Raw genomic sequence first — 16,204 nt, 5'->3', positions numbered from 1 at the left:
AGCACGCATGGGACGGCAGCGTCACCCTGCCCCGTCTACCCGCTGTTCGCCTCATCAGCACCCACGAGCGCTGTTTGCTGTTTAGACACCGAGCTGCGCACCTCTAGTGATGCCAAGTGTGCTCGGTAAAACCTACCGAGCCATTCATTTAAATACTCGTTAAACAGGAAGCTGCTGCTGGGAAGTTGAGCGCTGGGTTATATTTAAGCAAATAGTGGGAACAGGCATGAGTGTCGTTTTGTGATGTAGTGGAAAATTTGAGTGACTTGCATTATCCCGCAAGTATCCCCTTGAAAACAAACCCAAAAGGCCGTTAAGGACCCTGCTGGCAACAGCAGCAAAAGGGTTAAATTGCACAGTTCTTTCACTGCAAACGTAGGCGTTAAGGAAAAGTGATGCACACAATGGTGTAGCATTGGTGTTTCCCTTGTGATTGAAGGAAAGTAGTTATTAAGGTCAGCCATGCTTATTTTTGGCTGATGTGGAGCCCCTTTCAGCCTGAACACTCCTAAGGAGTGTACTTAAGGTCAAGAAAGTTGCATATTTTGCAAGTGAAGTAAACAGGGGAAGGCAGGAATGTTGGTGTGTTGAGTATCTCCTTTTATTGACCGTGGAATATTAAGGCTTAAGATTTTGATTTAGCCTCCTGCAAAGTAGGGCATTGGTATTGTCAGGGATGCCAGCGAGGTCAGCTGCGGCTGTGGTGTGTCCCGAAAGTTTGAGGCATCCAGGGGGATGCCGGGTTACAGAGGCGTGGGAAGCTCGGAGACGCGGCCGAAGGGCGCGTGGGTCGGAGTCGCTGGGGCCTTCAGACGTTCTGTGAGGGCGTCGCTTCGCACTTGGGTGTTTTTGCCAGCTCTTTCTGTTCTGCAGGAGGTTTTTTTGATCCTCTGGTCTCTTTGCTTATGTTTTGATAGGCCGCCCGGCTGTAGAAAGTGTGTGAACTCTTGGAAGAAAGCAGACCCTTCCTCTGTCATCCAGTGATGGTGTGATAGCTACCCCAGTGACACAGTCTCTATTTTACCCACTGTAGGCTTACTCCTCAACGGTGATGGTCACAGCAGTTTACACAGCTGAGGGCACCTGCCAAACTTGGCAGCATAGCCAGAAGAGTTTTCCTGAGAATACATTTGAAGACATGCATTAGGCTATCACCGAGACACGTATTAAGGTGAAAGCGGGAGACAGCCTCACATTTTTCCTGAGCGATCAAAGTGGTCAGCAGCTCTAGTCAGCTTCCCAGATACATCACAATATTTTTCTAGTCATCACACTTCATTCTTCATGCTCTCACTTCATGTTGACAAGTGCTATGTAAACAATCTTACACTAATAGAAAAAATATATTCTATTTATATATTTGTAATGCATATATTATATAATTTATACAATTAGCATTTCAATTCCTATTTGTAATTTATGCTCCACAAATGAAGATGGTTATTGATGGTCCCAAGCTAAGAAAATACTTTCAGTTCTAATCATTTTCTTGTGACTTTCTCTAATCATTTTCTTTCTGTGCTTAGGCATGTACCGGCATTACAATATTTTGGAAGGATGCCCTTTTTCTTCAGTCTTAAAACTCCTCTCCATTTAACATTTAATATATTCTTGTCTGCTGGCACACTAGACTGAGCTCAGAAATGCATTGCGAACTACAGGCTGAGTTATTTCTCCTGTGAATCCTTTAAAGCACAAAAAATATTTTTCTGGTCTTGAAAATCTGGCCTGAAAAGCATGCAAAATGATTCTCCGTGCAGTGGGTAAGATGTTGCAAAAGCTCGTCCGTGGCCAGGTAGTGTCTGTGGCTGCTGGCAGCATGCTCCCTCCTGGCAGCCTGAGCAAGAGCTGATCCCTTTTCCCTGCAGAGCCCACCCTGATCCCAAGATAGGCAGGTGAGGTAATGCAGCTGTTTCATGACTGTGACCCAAGAGGGTGGTGGGGTTTGGTTGGGGTTTTTTTTTTTGGTAAGATTTTGCCAAAACAGAAAGTCAGAATTAGCGCGTACAAAACACATCTAAACAATGGAACACATACAAATTAGAGTACCCACCCACAACGCCTAATACATAACCAGTGAGTCATGCTCGGAGCCCAGTGTGAGAAATCTGTGTAGGTGGGTTTTATTTAGTTTTCTTTTTGATTGCAGTTGTGCTTCTCTCTAGCTAATAATTATTGCACTCTGAACTCATAAACATAAGGATCTGAGCTTTCCAACACGTCCGAGTGGTAAATATTTCATTTGTTAGACTTAAAATTTGATCCATGTGGAAATGCAAATGAATTTAGGACCCTAAACCCCTTGCTGCACATTTGAGTTCACGGATTAAACGTGAGATACTAAACCACTGGGATGAACCCGGCCCGAGGTAGCAGCGACCAAAACAGTTGCCGTTAGCAAGTTATTCAACCATTTATGCAAGATGTGAAATGAAATGAACAGCGATAGCCTCCTGTGGATAAGAGGCCACATCACAAACATCACCGGCAGCACTGGCTTCTTTCTTACGAGGTTCAGCAAAGATGCCAAAGGTTTCGGAGGTGTGGAGCCTGAGCTGCCTTCTCACGCGCAGCGATGGTCCCTCCAGGTCAGGGCTGGGGCTGGCTGGCAGGGCAGCACCGGGAAGCGCGCGATGCCGCTCCCTCTTCTCTGATCGGCCCCTGATAAACAGGGAGAAGCCCAGTCCGCGGAGACATAAACTTGGCACTTCTCCCGAGGGCTGCGCTTAGGAAACCAGAATAATGAAAAAGCACATAGAAGCTTAAGCTGTTTGTAAATGCAGTTAGACTTTTAGTGATTTCATTTTAATTATTCTGAGAAGCAGATTTTTCTAAGCTCCACAATAATGTATATTATTACATTATTTAAAACAAGTGAATTTTCTAACCAGCCTCCGAGGGCCTCAGAAAGCTCCTGTGTTGTAATAGCCACGGGGTGTCTTAATGCCACAGACATCTGAGGTTTTCCAGAACATCTAAGTGGACACTGGCTGTAATTTACTAGCCATGAGTGTTGCTTGACAACGTTGTTGCAGAAGTTGTAAGAAAGCAATGTAATTCTAAGGTGAGATTTTTTTTTAAGTGCTCATTGCTTGCCTGACTCAGCCACCTCTACTCCTTTTTGTTGCCAGCATCAATGGGAAAGTAATTACAACTTTTTAGGCCAGTGAGGCACTTTTGAAAATCCTGTCCTTAATTTACAGCTTCTGCACTTCTTTTTTCCCCTTTCTTCTTTACTTCTAATGTTTCCACATCCATTCCCTCCATCTCTACTTCAGAATCATCTTTGCTTTTGATCTTAATGTCTCTTCTTTTGTCTTACTGCCTCCCGGGGTATTCTCCCAGGGTTGTTTTCCTCTTGCACTCATTATTGTCCATAGACAGTGATGTGACTCGTTGTGACCCATCCTCACGTTGCAACAAGCCACAAAAATCAATACTTCCCCACCTCGGTTGGAGCCTCCTTCTTTTCACATCCTTATTTAAACTTACATTTCTGATCTTATTTAATTGATCGTCTGACCATTAACAAAGTCATAAAAAGCAATGCATAACAAAGAAGACTTATTTCTAAAGTAATTCTAAAAGTACAGTTGCTTTCTCAACCACCACTTATTCCAGGAAACTTCAGAGAATGGATAGACTTGCTCATGTCTACAGTTGCAGCAATTCAGTATTCAATGAGATCAGGCTAAGTTCAGTGTTTTCTGACCTATGGAAATGCTCACACAAGATACACAGACAGTGTTTCGGACCCCTGCAGTTCATGTTTAAGGTCTTGGTGTGAACAGCCCAGCTTATCTGCTGGTATGGCAAATGCTGAATGCTATGAGTCACTTAGACCCCTGACACACTGCAAAAATGCACATTAGAGGGAAACCTTTATTCAGCCTCTTGGATTTGTGCAGCTTTCCTTTCTTCCATCCTGAATAGGAACACAGCCAGGGCTGACTAGTGTTTCCACGCAGTCTCCTGAAGTCATGGTCTAGACTCAGCAGTTTTGGAATGGACTGTAAATTATCCTCTACTACCCAGCCCAAAGCAGACATCACAGCAAGGAACTCAGACCCTGGGACTTTTAGTTCCCAGTGAGATTTTGGTATTCCAGAAGGACTAAAATTCTTGCAAAGCGGATGTCTTGCATAGCCATAGCTCTGTGCATCCTCAAACATTTTTTCAGAGCATATGAGTTCAATGAAAATCTGATAACTCGTTACAAGCTATGGAAGCTCCCTTTCATTTGGACACCTTTCACAGCCAGTCTAAACCACTTTCATCAAACAGCAAATGCATTTTCTTCCCTCATTCCACTCTTAAGTGTTGTATTTTTTTCAGTCTTTTCTTGGAGAGAAGTGTCACTTGAAGGAAGATAAACACTTGGCAGCCTTCTCTCAGGCCGTGATAGACAGCACTTCTGTGTGCTCGTGCAGCTTGTTTACTCATGACCTGCTACGCTCCACATATTCAGAGGTCTGTCTGTTGTAAAAGCAGAAAAGTAACATCTCTGTTCTACAGAAAACTTTCAATTTTTATTTTTTTTCTATTATTTGCTTGGAGAGGAGAAAATGCTACTGCTGCGTGGAAATCAGAAAGGCGTAGAACAAAAACCTCATATGACTACACATGCCAGATGCAATCCACAAGTAGCTCCATTATTATTAGTTGTCCTCTCAGTAACCTCTCCCTCTTGTGCATAGAGAAGTGCTTGCAGGCACCTGCTTCTCTGAGAACAGCAGGTAATTTAGCCTCCGTGGTAGTTATAAGAAGCTCCTCAGCCACTAAATGGGGACTTATAGTCTCAAGAGTCAATCTCATCTGGAGCACAGTTCTCCTTAAAATAAGGTGATAAGTTTAATGCAATGGCGTATTAGATGGAAGAAAAGAAAAAAGTACCTTTTTCCCCACATTCGATGTTTTCCAACAGACCACAGGAGCAAAGGCAGGGAATAGGGCTCAACGAGATTATGGAGTGCTACCAAACTGTTCCAGTGCAGTGTTTTCCAGATGTGCTGAGCAAGACTTCCATTGCCACAAGCTGATTATATAGAGTTCAGCAGGCTGTTACGGTTCAGATACTACAAATACAAAAGGTAATGGCAGTGTTGCCATTGATGTACAGGGAAAGTGAGTAGGTCCCACATTTGCAAACCCTGTTCTGCTTTCACTCTGCCCAGCAACATTACTGGGGTTTGGAAGTGGTATGTCACCTGAACAACGCTCTGTCTGGGTCCAGCCTGCAGGGATGGAATACCTCCGACGCTGGTGTAATTCACACATGCGAACACTAGCGCGGCACAGAGCCTCAAGCTCAGTACCATGGGTCTCACTGATGCGGCATAACCCCTCAAAACAGCAGCCAGCTAAAAGGAAATAACCAGCACCAAGTGCCTGTCTGGACTGTGATGTCTGAAAATGAGGTGCGCGGAAAAGGACGCATCGTTTTAGTAATGTCACTAGGGAGATGTGATTGAATCCCTCTCTGTGGACAAATATAGCTGGACCACCCATGTACATTTTCAGTCTACCCTCTCCCAAACCACTCTCTGATCTTTTGCACCCTCCAAGCCTCTTAGTCTTTCTTGTAGGCTGCTTTTCATTCCCGTTCTCACCTCTTACTTTAACCTTCCCAAACCTTTCCTGGAGCCAGTTTTTTCCACCGCGATGACTGCTGGAAGGGACCAGCACAGCTTGCTTGCCCTCTCTTCATTGACGCCCCTTTTGCTCCCTCCCAGCTGGCAGGTTTGGCTATGTGTATTGCTAAGGCTGTGGGACCACCAAATACTTCCCACACCAGTTCACTGGCAGCAAAATAGATGGCACTCAGGTGCTTCAGCCATTTTAACATTTTGCTAGAGGAAATCCTGCACTCTGCCACTGTGCTCTGTCACTTTTTGTGACAGCTTGATGTCACTTGTATTTAGGTAGTTTTTTAAATCGCACGAGCTCCCCCAACCAAAGTATTATTATTTAAGTGAAGTAGATTTCCAAAAGGCAGGGACATAAAGGCTAAAGTCAAGTAATGTTACTCTGCAGTCCATCACTGTTTAGAGTTTAGGGCTTCTAGGTAGCACAGTAAATACTACTCAGTCCAGTAGCATTATTCAGTTTGTGTCTCTCTGGGGCTGTTTTTAGAAGGAGCTGAGCCAAAGCCCCAATTGCAGGATGAAGGCAGTGAACTGTCATTCCTGATGTTCAACATCAGCATCTGAGCTGCATGACTGGCATCATCAGGTACAAAAGAACCCCATATATTCCAGAAGAATTCTGTAAACCAAAATGATGCTGTTCCTGATGATCCCTCCTAGGGAGAGGATGCTACCTCCTTGTTGTGCTTCTTCCCACCATCCTGCAGAAGTCTTTAATTCCACCAGTGCCAAGAGACAGTCTCAGCTCCGAAATGCTCGCAAAGGTTAGTAAATACAGGTTCACAGTAATGCTCAAGCACTTTATTTCAGCGAGGTCACCCCTTTGGAGCGTCCAAAGCTGTTGCCTCTCCTGCAGAGAAAACTGTATGGAAATTCTGAGATAAATGTCCTTGATATTTCAGCCTGCTACCCCTACCTGAAAGCAGCTGCACTCCCTAATTTAGCCCTGATGGAAGAAAACTGGAGTTAGGCCTTAGGGCTTAGTATGGCAGGTCTACGACAAAATTTAGTGTCCCTTATAATGTTCCTCCAGCTGTTAGCAATCAGGCTCAGACTTGGCTAGTCCTGCACAGAGGAATCCCTTACTTCTCTGGTCATCTTCCTTCCTGGGTCCAGCCAGGATATGTTTATTATGAGATGTGGAGAGTGATGGGATGAGGAACGGTCTCTGTTTCACATCTGTAGGAAGACTATCCAGGGCCACTGAGACAGCTAGACCTTGTAGGAGGGAAGGATTGACATTTCCCTTCTCTAGGGCAAGAATGGGACTAAATAAGGAAAAGACACTAACTGAGGTGGGATCACTCAGTGAAAAGGTTTGGTGCCCATTGTCAGCCAAGTGAAGACTAGGAGAAATAATCCTGTCAGCTTTGTGGTCCCAGATCAACTATTCACATCAGGCTACCTCAGCCAGCCACATTTACTCCTATCATGCTTCCACTGCCTAAGGTGGCTTACCTCGGTTTGTCCCTTGTCTCATGACATCTCAGAAATCTTAGAAAATACGGTATCTCCTAGGTTTTTTAATGATAAAAATATTTTTCTCCTGTTGCAAATTAACTAAACTTCCTGCTGTCTCTCCTACAACCCGAGTTAAAATATGAAACACATCACAGATGCTTCCTGGAAATTTTAGCTCATAATTTGCTCTGAGCTGCACTTTGTTCTCCACTGGCTATTTCAATGTCATTTCTTGTAGACCATGACTCTCAGGTGGTGGTGAAACATCTTGGATAAAACACCATGGAAGTTACATTCTCATCTATTCTGATTTTTTTTGTTTGCTTGTTTTCATGGCTACTGCTTTCCAAAATGATTATTCTTCTAAAATGATGAGGAGAAATGACAATTTGGGTCACCACTGAGGCCTGGAAGCTTCCTACTTGGACAGAGCTCCCATTCTTCATATTCAGTGGAACTTTATTTAATCACAAAATAGAGGCTCAGGTGTGCAAAGAAATGTAAATAAGGGCTTGATTCTGCAATTAGGGCAAAACTCACCTTGGCCTGAGATGAATTTTTACCTGCAGAAAAGCTGTAGGGTTTTATTCTGTGTGCAAAACATGTACAAACAGCCCTTTCTTCCTCTCATTTAATTAAAAATTACACAGTGGTCTGAGTTCCTTTTATCTGCCTCTTCCTTCACTGGAATTCATGTTTTTATACATTTTTCAACGGAAATACTTTAGACCGCCCTAGGTAGACCTCCAATATTTTACTGATTGTTTAAAAAGTATCTATCTCAAAGATGTTTTTGTTGTTAGAGCTATAATCAGGTAAAGAAGCACTGTAAACAGCTGCTAAATAAAAAAGAATGGGTGGTGCCTGGTTTGGCATCTATGCAGCAAGTGATGTGTAATTTATTATTAGTGAGACAAGTACAAGAGGAGATCGTCGGCCCAAGGAGTCTCAGGCTCTGGGCTCTGTCACACGTTTTACTTGCTGCTGCTCCCACGTCCTGGAGGGGTGTGCAACCCCAACTCCCGGAGGCATTCTGCTTGCACTATGACAAGGTGACCAAAGTGGCCCAGAAATGTGGAGCAGGGAGTTTCTTCCTGCCACAGCACTGCTCAGTGTTCTTCTCTCACAAACTGGGAACCAGCACTTCACGTTAGTGTGACTACCTGCAAGGAGAAGCGTGGGAGTGCGCTTTCTGTGCTGTATTATTTCCTTCTCTGCACCATATGGGACAATTCAGTCCATCCCCACATTAGATAAAGTGGGCTTATTAAAATTCCTTTAACATTTATGGTAAACATCTTACTGATTTTGATGGGATGAGGATCAAGCATGGGAGGCAGAAGGATCCAGAACTAGCAGTAATGTGATCATACATTTTTAGTTCGTGTTTGTGTGCTTGCGTGTAAATAGGAGCCAGCAGTGAGGATTGTTAGTGGCAGCAAATTAGCTCAAGCTTTACTGACGGATGAAATATAGAAGCAGAATCCTGTGGCGATGAGTGTTCTTGAAAACTCTAAGACAGGCAGAATGAAAGAAAACACAAATGTAGAAAAACAAAGTCTTGGTCTGTGCGATTACTGAATGTGTGTTAAGAACAACCACAGAGCACTGGAGACTAGAGCTGACCCAAAGCTGAGAAGCAAAAAACACAGAGGCATGGACAAACGCCATAAATCACTCTGACAGACCTATCATTAGATCTGTAGGAAAGACCACCTAGAAGGCTGAGGGAGGGACTCACCAAGGCTGCGTCTTCTGCTGGAAAGCATTATGGCTGGAGCTACGCTGCTTGCTGTAGAACTGCAGCTATTTTGAACACTAATAATAGTGTTTCTTTCCAGTTAGTATAAAGCAGGAATTGTTTCCCATGTGATAGCAGAACTATTTAATTTACTAGACTGGCCTGTCATAACCCAAGAGCAAAGAGTTATGAGGTCATTTCATTATCACTTCAGTATTAAACTATCCTGATGAGCCAGTAAAAAATTATTAGATGTGCTTTCTCACAGTTTGAAAACATCGTGTCTCTTTTCTTTTCAAGGAGTTGTTATGACCTCCAGTACAGATAAGAGTTTTCCCTGATGGGGATAAAACAACTTTGTTAAATCATGCATCGCAGCAGCATTTAAACAGGGCATTTTTGCAGAGAGAGAGAGAAAGAGAGAGATTCTGCCTTTTCTCCCAGTGGCAAAGAGTGTATCTGACAAAAATGTAATCCCCCTTTGCTTTCTCTGTTTCAAAAAGATGTCTATTGTCAGCGGTCTTTGTTTATTTACTTATTTCACTGGGAGGAGGAATCATTTATTTAAAAGTTCACTTGGGAAAATTGAAGCTATTGTAACTTGTTTACAAATGGTCTATTGACAGCCGGCCATGCTTAAATTTCATGAATCATCCTAACATGCCATAGATGACATAGTAGAGTGTGCACGGAGACTATCAAACATGGGATACTGTTGGTCTTTCTTCTTGAGGTGGTTGATAAACCTTCTGTTGGTTTCTCATGATTCTTGAAGGTGGACTAAGCCTGCTTATGGACGTCTTGCCTCTCTCTAAAGAAGAGAGCAAACTGCAAAATACAGCCAAGGGAGTGTCAAACTGAATGTTAATCTGATGTTTGAAAAGTTTAATGAGATTCCTTGTGCGTGGCTCATTCTTGATGCCTGGCAATAAAGTACTCCAGGCTGGGCTCTATATGGTTAAGCTGAGGGACACTCAACATGGGTGCAGAGCAAAGGATGAGGCAGAGCTGAGTATTTCCAGCATCCTCATGTGTGCATTACTCACCAATGGCTTGTCCTAGAGTCTTGTACTAATTATGGCTTGAAAGAAAGGGTAAGGTGGTGCATGCTGGCTTTCTGAAGCATCAGACTATCAGTTTCATGGCCAGTTTTTCACTGTACTAACTTCTCCATTTCCAGATTCAAAAAGGAAATGCATGTGACATATGCATCTATCAGTTTTGTCTAGCAGTACTAAGTATAACGAGATATTAAAGACAGTGTTTTATAACATGGAGATACTACTTTTATCTTTCTTTCACCGCAAGTATTGAGGGCTCCATTCAATACCCAACGTAAACTTCCCAGCCGGTGCTGAGCCCCATGCTGCTGCAGTTCAAGTGCTAATGCTGTCACACCTAGCTAATTTAAAGCTAGCTCAGGTGTTGCTGTGCTACACCAGACATCCACAGAGAGGTTAAGTGACTGGCAGGTTTTCATGCAGGAATAGAACTGCATCCTGCAGTCTATAATGATCCATTTAACATCGGTATTGCTTTTGCCACTGGCTTCTGCTAAAACTGGGACACTGGATTAGATGAAAAATCTTGTCAATACGCTAAGAAAGAGAAATAGACACTGAAGAGTTGACTAAAACAATTTCCAGTTTAAAAAGACAAATCAATATGTGAAGTAACTTCTGGTTTTGTCCCTCAGTGCTTAGCATAATGTTAGTATAATGCTGGAGAAAAATGGGCAAAATGCACTAGCTGGGAGGCTGTAATACCACAGAGAGTGAACAGGAGAGGTAGTTTAGGCCTGGAGATCAGTGGACTGGGATCGTTTTTCTACATCTCTGCCACTAATCTTTTGTGTGACCCTAAACAAGTCGCTTCTCTGAGCTATCTGCTTGAAAAAAGAATTGATAAAAGCCTCATTTCAGACATATAGAAACACATTTAAAGGAGCTCTATAGACAACAATGATCATTTCGTTGAAGTACTTTAAAACTGTCATCCAGTTTGCTGCTGTGCAAGCTTAGTTGTGTCTGTCTCAAGCACTGAAAAGCATTTCTATTTGATCAAAGGTGAAAATGTTTTCTCATTATGACAATTCTTGAATTTAATTAAGAGTTATTTTTTCCATTTTGTAATAGTATTGCTTTAAAGTAAATGGTAGGGGGGTTTTGTTCCATGGTTTGTATCCATCTCTCTTTATCAAAGCAAGAGTCTGAGCCGGGGAAGCACTGCTCTGACTTGGGCAACCTATAATGCTTTTCCATAGCACGTGATTCCCTGAATCAGATGAAATACTCCAGTTGTTCCATGAAAGTTGTACCTAAAGCCACAGTCTGCACATGACAAATCCCCTGTCATATGAACGATGGTTCAGTTTTTCCTCTTGAGTTTCACAGATGCTGGAAAAATAGGATTTACCTATTTGGCATGTTTGAGGGCAATAGGATCTCCATGTCTGCCCCACACCATCTGCAGTGATCCTCAGGGTTGAACACACCTGACCCGTGCGGCGATAGTGCCTCTCCATTGACATCGGGCCTGTATCTGCCCAGAAAGGAGCTCCTTGGATACCAAGTTGAATCGCTTCTCATTGTAGTAGCTACCTCTCTTAATCCCTTTCATAAATTGATCAGTCCAAAATGGTCTTTGCTGGTTGCAAAATGGTAGTGTGGTGCCTGCGCTGTAATTTTGGAGCAAAGGAGGGGAGAGTGGTACTGAGAACTGAGTGCCCATCAGTTTTAATAACAGGGAAGCAATTAAAACACCAGTGTTTTAAACCTTTTACTTCAGACAGCAGTTTTTGTAGGGGTTTTGTACCCCAGAGAATATCTGTTGCCAGCCACCACTTCCTATGTGTATAAAGTTAAGCTGAAATTGCCCACAGTTGTGAAACTGTGTGTTAGTGTCAGCAGGTAAAAGGGAAAAAAAAGAAAAGGAAAATAGAGAACTGGCCCAGAGACTCCGCTTCTGGCTGAAGGGGCCATGTGAGCTGCCAGCAGCCACAGAGCAGCTTGGGTAAACTGAATTTAGCACGGGCTCCTCACCACTTCACCTGCACTCAGCCCATCATGTTCCTCTTCTGCTGGACCACCTCTAACATCTCAGACATAAAACCAGCATCAAAGAGCAAGCTCTTCTTTCCCCCAACCACTCTGTTGCAAGAAGTATCATTCTTTTAACCAGATTCAAAATTTTCCTTCTCAAAATAATAGTGGCTTGGGATTTGGGCTGGGCAGCACTGAAACTGGGAGAAGAATGACAAAGCCAAGACGTGTCATCTAGAAATGAATAGTAGACAGTGAAAAATATCTCTAGCAAGTACCTAGCAAAGCTCCTCTTTCCCCATAAACATAAAGCATTTTATTCCATTTGTAGACTAGACTTCAATACCATGAAGAGAAAAAAATTTTTTTTTTCCTCTTTCACTCTCAGAGGGTCAGTTTTATGGCATGTGTGCCACCTTTGCTTCCTGGATGCTTGACACGCCACGTTAACCCTACAGCTCAATTTTCAGCTCCGGGAAGCCAAAGGGACACATGGTGATGTGGCATTTGGGTGCAGTGGGCTCTCCTGCCTAAACTGTTTATGGCTCCAGCATTCCTGAACTGCGTGGGCTTTCCCAAGCTCCTGCCAGGAGCCTTTACACCATCCCTTCCCTGGATCTGCCCTCACCGCTTCTGTTCCCTTCCCTCACACACACCCCTCTGTCATTTATATATGTTGTAGGGCTGGCAGCTGAAAGTGTTTATTGCTGATGTTTATCTTTGTGTACTGATTGTTGTTCTCTCCTCATGTAATTTTATTGTTTTTCTATCCTTAATGCCTGTTATTTGTTGGCAAAGGAAAGCTACTGAAAGAGCAACAGAAAGTGCTCTACCACAGAGAAGGGTGCAATGAAAAGAGGGATTGGACGGAGCCTCTTGTTTACACTCAGCGGACAATGGCTTGAAGTCATTTGAAGTATGGCATTTTTCCCGTTGCTTTTTTTCAAAAGCACATCTCGGCAAGGAGCCGGGCGCGGATGCGGCGGCCGCTCCGGGCCACGGGGCAAGCGGGGCAGCCGGCGGCAGTGACAGCCCCCCAGCACTCCTAATGCATGTTGTTTAGTTAATGCTTTAATGCATGGGTTTGCTCTCTGCTTACTTGCACACGTAAGAACAGCTCGCATTCAGAAATCAACTCCTGACAATTTTTTCATGAGGTCTGAAAGTCATCGACGCCAAAAAGGAGAGAAACTGAGGGCAAAGGATAATGCAGCGCCCAACAGGATGGGAAAATGTACTGCCACACAGTTGCGACTGGTGTTCCTGATAAGGAACGACAGACACAAAACCTCATTGTGGATTTTCATTTGATCAGCTTTTGAACAGCCATAGGATGCAATGTTTGAACCCAAACCTGATCTTCCTTGAAGTTTAGAGGCAGTTGGCTTAAGACCATCTTTGATGTCTAAAGCCTCATTGATGTTTTGTTCAAAAATTTTGGTTTAATCTCATCACTGCTGATCTCTCCAGCCATAACCAGTAAATCCTGTCAGCCCATATATGTTCAACTGCAAACAGATACGCTGATCCACAGTTTGCAGCAAAAGCATCAAAGTACACTGCAGGTTTGACACATTGGTGGATCAGAGGGTTTCTTGCAGAAGTGGTGGAAGACAGAAAAAGAAAGTTAGAAAAGGGTACTGGAAATTATTATGCAGTGATAGACTATTAAACTACTTTGTTTCCTGTTCATACCATGAGCTTAAGCCTGCTGCCGATATAAACATTTGGGCATATCCTTAGGCGATGGACACAAAGAGATGGAAATCAGACAGTTTATACTAATGAAGATGATACATTTCCACTAAAATTCCTGATCTTGTTTTCTGTTCACCAGAAAGCAAATTTCAGAATGAGGGGTAACCCCACAGCAGAGTGTACTGAACCTTAAAGTTGTCTGGAAACATCTTGCCCTGGCTTATCCCACAATTTCCTGCTCTGGTTAGGCTTTTTATTTTCTAACATTTTTACTCATCATCTTTATTCTGAATTCCTGATCCAGCCAGATGCTCATGCAGAGAATGAACCAGAAGCCCTGAAAAAGTCTATTCCCCCTTAACAACGCATTTAAGTACAGGATTGATATCGAGCATATTAGTAATTTCATGGGTAACAGTACATCAACTTAAGAAGTCTTGGCCGTGATTCAGCAACGTATCCCTATTCAGCAAAACATTTAAGCATGTACTTTAAATTCTATGGACTTCAATAAGATTTAAGCCTGTACTTAGGAACCTAAACATTTAGATAGGGCTTTTCCTTCTTTTCAGAGCAGGAATGACTTACTTAGCCTTGTAGTAATTTAAGATGGAAAGGACTGTATAGTTCATCATAGCCCATCCCTGTGCAGGCATGTGAGAGATTAAACGGGTAGGCGACACAGAGCTAGGATCTAAGTGAACTCACCTTTATTTCACTGTGCTCCAGGGGCGGGAGTCTGAAGCATCTCTTCCTGAGTCTTCAAGTCATCTCTTCATCATCCAAACACCCCATTTGTCACAAGGCTTCATGTGTCTCCCAAGACCTTGATATAAGCAGCATTTTATTGTCAAAGCCATTTGAAGTTGAAGAGAAGCCATTTCTCACTTTTTTTAATAAATAGAGATACTGTTTATATGAATAAAAGTGAAAAGTACTTTCCCTAGATACTTTTGAAGCTTCCAAAAATAGTCCTAACTCTCAGCCAAAGTTACTGTTGCTGAGCTTCCCCAGGAGAGCATCAGTACATGGTACTGCTGTGTGAAATATTCTCACTGCCAGTTGAACTGGTGAGAAATCACGTTTTGGTGGTTTTGTAATAAAACAAAGTATTTTGTGGCCTGGCCCCTAATTCTTGGCTTATTTCTAAAGAAACAAAAGGCTGTTTCCATAGCTACAAAAATAGGGAAATATCTCTGTAAAAAATTAGGCTGCAGTCTAAAACTGAGAAATTTCACAATTTTGCCCATAGTTAAGCAGTGATTCAATCTGCAAATAGAGACCCTTGTTCTGCTTGCAGTAAAACACTGTACTGTTTGAAAGGCACAGTTTCCTCTTGATCAGATTTGAGATGTGTAGGTGGGCAGTTTTCACGCAAGTTACTGCAGAAGCACGCTCTATCACAGGACCTAATCCTGCAAGGTGCAGATTGCTCTCAGTTCCCAGTGGTGTTAAGAGGAGGAGAGGTCACACAGAACCTCATTTTTTTGCATTTTTTCACTTTTTTATTCTTTTGGCTTGTATCAGAAAGGGCTAGATTTTGGACTTGCTTCTGCAGTCCTTACCTACCTGAATAATCCCATAGGGCAACCAGATAACAATAATGGATCTTTTACTTTTGACATAGTGATAACAGTAAACAGGAAAGCCATTCGGGTAAACGCTAAGGACCAGGGGATGCAGTCAGTGACACTTGCTTATTATTTTCTGTAATGGAGAGACTATTTACAAACTAAGCAGTCTTTAAGGCTGGGTATACATAAGAGGGAAAAATATTAAGTAGATCAATATAGTAAAGCAGAAGGAAATCTGCCGGGCACCGGTATCACTGCCAGCAATTTGTTTTGAGTGACTTAACTTCTAATAGTAGGTAGTTGTTGGTAAAACTACCTGTGTGTGGCTTTATTTTCAAAGATCATGCTTATCCACTCTCTCTGAAAAATATAGCTTTATGAATGCATGCTCGCATGTGAATACATAACTATTTGTTAAGCCGGAATTTTAAAAATTATTAACACATTCTAGTGTTCTAAAGTGTGTCTTTAACATAGCGATGTACGCTTCTGTGAATGTGTAAGAAGCACAAAAGTTATTCAAATTATAGCACCTTCACGAAGTCTCAGAGCACTGCAGAGAACAGCGGTGGTTCCCATTTCGAGAGAATCCAGGATTATTTTTTCACAGACATGATGGTCGCTTAGGGCAGAAGAAGGGCTGCATACTTCTTGAGCCTTCTCAGCACACAGCCTGAGATGATGGGAACCATCTCCTCCAAACCATCCAAAGATCTTATGAAATAATTTCACACTTCAATTCTGCTTCACTACAAATAGGATTTTGTTAGAGCTGCATCACCATAACTAGGTTCCCACGCATGCTTCAGCATGCAACTGCCACTGCACTTCGCTTGCCACTGAAAAGAAGCCCCTTTTAGGGAGTAGAAATCTCCATTATTACTATCAGTTCCTGCCTTGTAGAATGGCCTGAGAATTGTTTTTAACTCTATTGCTACTTCATATTCAGGACTCTCCTTCAGTAATATGCATCAGTGCATTTTCTATTAGCACTGTGGATGGTAAAATCTAGTATTATAGCCGGGGTCACTTACACAATTCATT

Source organism: Buteo buteo, chromosome 20 (genome assembly GCF_964188355.1).
Source record: "Buteo buteo chromosome 20, bButBut1.hap1.1, whole genome shotgun sequence".
NCBI lineage: Eukaryota > Metazoa > Chordata > Aves > Accipitriformes > Accipitridae > Buteo > Buteo buteo.
This window is presented reverse-complemented; position numbering follows the sequence as displayed.